The sequence below is a fragment of the Benincasa hispida genome, chromosome 2 (genome assembly GCF_027475165.1).
Source record: "Benincasa hispida cultivar pf3 chromosome 2, pf3_genome.v1.1, whole genome shotgun sequence".
In the NCBI taxonomy this organism is placed as follows: domain Eukaryota; kingdom Viridiplantae; phylum Streptophyta; class Magnoliopsida; order Cucurbitales; family Cucurbitaceae; genus Benincasa; species Benincasa hispida.
The window spans coordinates 44,124,115-44,128,337 of record NC_143479.1 but is presented as its reverse complement, the minus strand read 5'-3'; the positions used below and the strand labels follow the sequence as shown (position 1 = coordinate 44,128,337).

At 34.0% G+C, this 4,223-nt stretch overlaps 1 long non-coding RNA gene across 1 annotated transcript; it reads left to right on the top strand.

The window, feature by feature from the left end:
- The first annotated feature begins 998 nt into the window (after positions 1 to 998).
- On the top strand, positions 999 to 2,785 carry LOC150037922 (uncharacterized). Its single transcript, XR_016527940.1, has 2 exons — positions 999 to 1,267; positions 2,222 to 2,785. It is a non-coding gene; the product is annotated as an uncharacterized LOC150037922 (long non-coding RNA).
- The last annotated feature ends 1,438 nt before the right edge of the window (positions 2,786 to 4,223 follow it).

The window sequence follows — 4,223 nt, the reverse complement described above, 5'->3', positions numbered from 1 at the left end:
TACTATCAAAGAGATCTACGAACAAATCTAACTTAGCTTAGATCGATTGATAAACACATGATTCGGATGAGATTGATCGAGTTTTTGTCAAGTGAGTGATGCAAAATAAATGGAAAATTGAATTGGATTTTGCAACTTGGTTTTATCATCTGTGGTTCTTCTCCCTCCCTCGTTTCTCAAAAATAGATTGGGTTGGAGTGTAGCTATCCAATCTTCATGATGTTACATTAGAAACACTGTTCTCGTCGTTTAGTATGGAAAAAGAAGTCGTTTTAGTACTGTCTATAATGATACAATATTATTTTTCCCCAAAAAAATTAAGAAACAAAAATGTTTGATATATATATTTCTTTTTCTTCAATAAAATTGGGCTCCAAAATAACGGCATAGTCAAGCCGACCAAAGCAAATGGGTCATTTTTTTCTTCTACTTTTTTCTCTTTTTTTTTAGTGTTTGTATTCATCAAGTTCCATTAAGGAAAGGTTTTGTTTTCTTTCGTCTTTGACTTGGTCTTAAATGGATGGGCAAAGAAAGGATATTGATAAATATGTTATTTGAAATTTTGGATTTTACACCATGTGAAATTTAAAGAATTTTGGAAACCATTTTTTCAAATCGATTTGGATAAGGTCGATCTTTCCTCCTTTTTGATTAAGTTTCAAATTAAATGAATCTTACGTCATTAAATAATTTATAAAACTAGACATCAAACGAAATAAGTTTCATATTTGAATTATAAAACGGTGCCGTTTTGGATTAGAATCGGAAATATCCACTCTTTCAAATTGGGTCGATGGGTTTACGGGTGTACAATAAACTCGGTAGGTCGGCCAATCCGAACTACCCAACTCAAATTGTAAAAAAATTTTAAAATATATATTTGGTCAGGTCTTGGGTTATAAAATTTGTTGACCAAATCAACTCGACCTGACTCGATATATATATATATATATATATATATATATATATATATATATAAACTTAACCCTTTAGTTTAACTTAGCTAAGCAGCGCCTCCTTCCCCCGAACGAATCACCGATTTTAGTAGCGCATATCAAATCTTCGCTTGCCACCTCCCTTGTTCAATTTCACACTCGCTCACCATGATCTCCCTTTCCATCTCAATCTCTTCTTTCACAACCTTCCTCCCACTCACAGAATCTTTCTTACTTCAACTCACCAATGCTCCATCTTATTCGATTTCGATGACTTCATCCCTCAAGAACACTCTGTCTCCCAAATCCTAAAGAAAGCTTCTCTACATAAGGTCTGTAATTACTAATGCCTTCATTCTTCTTCTTTAATTTTCCCCCAATTTTTGTTTCATCAGGTTTCTTATTTCTTTTAAGCTCTAATGTTAGCGATTTTAAGTTCTTGGTTTTCATTCTAGTCTGATTATGTGTTTTTTGTTGTTAATTTTTTTTTCCAATCTCTCAATATCTCACTCCGTCTCTTTATCTATAGTAACAAAAATCAGATTCAATGGAGAGGAAAGGAAGGGAAAAAGAAGAAAAGAAAAGAAAAAGTCAACCCAATGACCCAACCAAACCCAACCCGAAAATATTGGGTTGGGCTGACTCTTCAAATGGAACCAATAGGGTTGAGTGTAAGGCCAACCTGAATTTTTAGGTTGGTCCAAGAAACTACCCTAACCCGACCCAACCCAAACTATGTACACCCTTAGGTGGGTTAAAACATAGGAATAATTTCTTGTTAGGAATGGTTTTTGTAAAACTTTTTTAGAAGGGAAAGACACTTTTCTCTTGAAATCCTTGGAAGGGTTAAACGTAATTTTGAAAGAATCTTAACCTGGGGATCATAAATCACGCTTTAGCCGTGGATCTCTGTTAGGGTGTTTATTATTGTAGTATAATTGACTTATTTATTACAGGAAAAACTTGAACAACATATTTCTATAATATGTTTTGTATCATGCTGATTCTATATTAAGGTCGGGTTCTTATATGTTGTTATGTGTTCTACATACTTGTTGGTGTGCTTTCCTATCCTCTGCAACATGTCTTACAATATGCTAGGACATTTTCTGTGACATATGTAATGTGAAAGACAACAAATTCTATAGAAGATTTTTTCCTTATCTATCAGCAAGGTTTTCCAAATTTCGTGGTTTGTTGTATTTTTTCTTGTAGATTTAATTTATTCTTTTCTTGAATATCTTCTCAAGGTTATCCATATATATTGTGGTTTTGATCATTTTTAGGGTTGACCGTTTTGAAGAATGTTGAAGCCATTGTCTTGTGTGAGTGCTGAAACATAAGTGTGTCAATCCAAGGGTTCGTGAAGCATTTGTCATTGTCGATCTTGACTGTTTCTCTAGAACATATTGATTTGTTCTACTATATTTTGAGAAGGGATTCTCATACTTAGGGGGAGCCTAAGCTTTTCCAAGTGAAGTGATATTCATTTAAAGCGGGAAAGATAGAAGTTAGAGTTGAGAGGGAGTCTTATACTTAGAGGAGCCTAAGAGAACATTCACTAATATTCTTATACTTAGAGAGAGCCTAAGTACGTTGAAGGTGAGGAGATCTCACACTTAAGGGGGGCCTAAGTTTCATCGAGAGCGAGTCTCACACTTAGAGGGAGCCTAAGTGATCGTTCTCTAAGTTGAGCTATTCAAGTGTCATTGTAATTACCATTTATTTACAGATAAGTACATCATTACAAGTGCTTGACTTTATATAAGTGAATATATCTTTCCACGTGTACACTGCCCCTAAGGTGTAGGAGGTATTTTATTGAATTGGGTTACCAAACTCGATTTCTATTTTGGCTTTAGTGTCCTACGTTTATCTTTGATCTTCCTGGAAATGCTATAACAATATGTGCAACATTACTCTTGTATACTAGATAATTTTAAATTTTCCATCTCCTTACTCATGATCGTCATTGACGATTAGGACTGAGGATTGGATACTCACAATTGGCAATTGATAATTAAGGGTCGATGACAAGTGAGATTGATGACCAGAGACCTCTTCGTTGAGTTGGAGCTATTGACCGATATTGGGACCAACGATTGGTGATTTTGGATTGGAGATCACTCTAACAATGCTTATTCCTCGTCGATCACTACTTCAATCAGTAGTCACTAGGTTACATGTCTTTGGTCCTTGGTTCTGAACCTGACAGGCGATCAAGACTAGAGATTGTTAACCAACAACCATTTGACGGTAGATGATTGAGGCTCGAGGAACTGGGACATTGGCGATTTGCTATGCACCACCCACTATCGTTGACTAGTGACCTTATTGGGACTAGAACTGATGACTAACAACAACTTTGGTGATTGACGGTGGTCATAAATCATTGATCCTAGATCTTGATCTACACTCTCGGCCACTAGCCACTAATCGTTAGTTTTGGTCCCTGGTAATTGACTCAGGTCCTGGATGCTAGCCACCAATGGCTACCTAACTACGACTGAAGACCTTGACCAAGAATTGAAATCAAGGACTAAGATTGAAGACTGTTAGTTGATTGACTGGGGATCGGGATGGGGATGAAATTATTAGTTCATAGTTTGATAGTGATTAGTAGGCATCTCTTACAGTAGTTTGACATTAGTATAAGCATTTTACACCATACAAACTTATGTATAAAAATACTTTTGAGAAAATGTAACCAAACACATGAATGTTTCAAATATAAAGATATTTTTAAATAGTTAAAAGAGAATACATTTTTAAAAAATACTTTTTTCTAGGCAATTCAAACAAATCCTTATTCAAAATTTTCTTTCTTAAACGTTGTATATTGTATTAACTAAAAGACTGTTGAAAGTAATATCACATATGTATAGAAATTTTGCAAGAAGTATATCATTAAATTCAAAGAAATATTTAAAACCAAAAAGTTATAGTCTCCATCATTTTACTTCTTGATCTAATGCTCAAGTATAATAGAAGTTTTTAGTGTAAGTTCAACTTTAGTAGATTGATCCAAAATCTTTTTTTTTTTTTTTTTGAAATTTGAAATTTGTAGTGTAAGTTCAACTTGTTAGCAGAATTACTTTAAATCTATATTAAATAGATTTATCCCGAGGATCATTCTACCAAATTGGCAAAAATAAATACTACCGGATTCCATTGATGATAGCTTCAAGATGATGATAAATTTAAGATGACTATTGTTCAATCAAAACTCTGAATGCTCTCAATGAGATCTATCTCTAGATGGGATTAAAAAAAGATTGAGTGCGTATT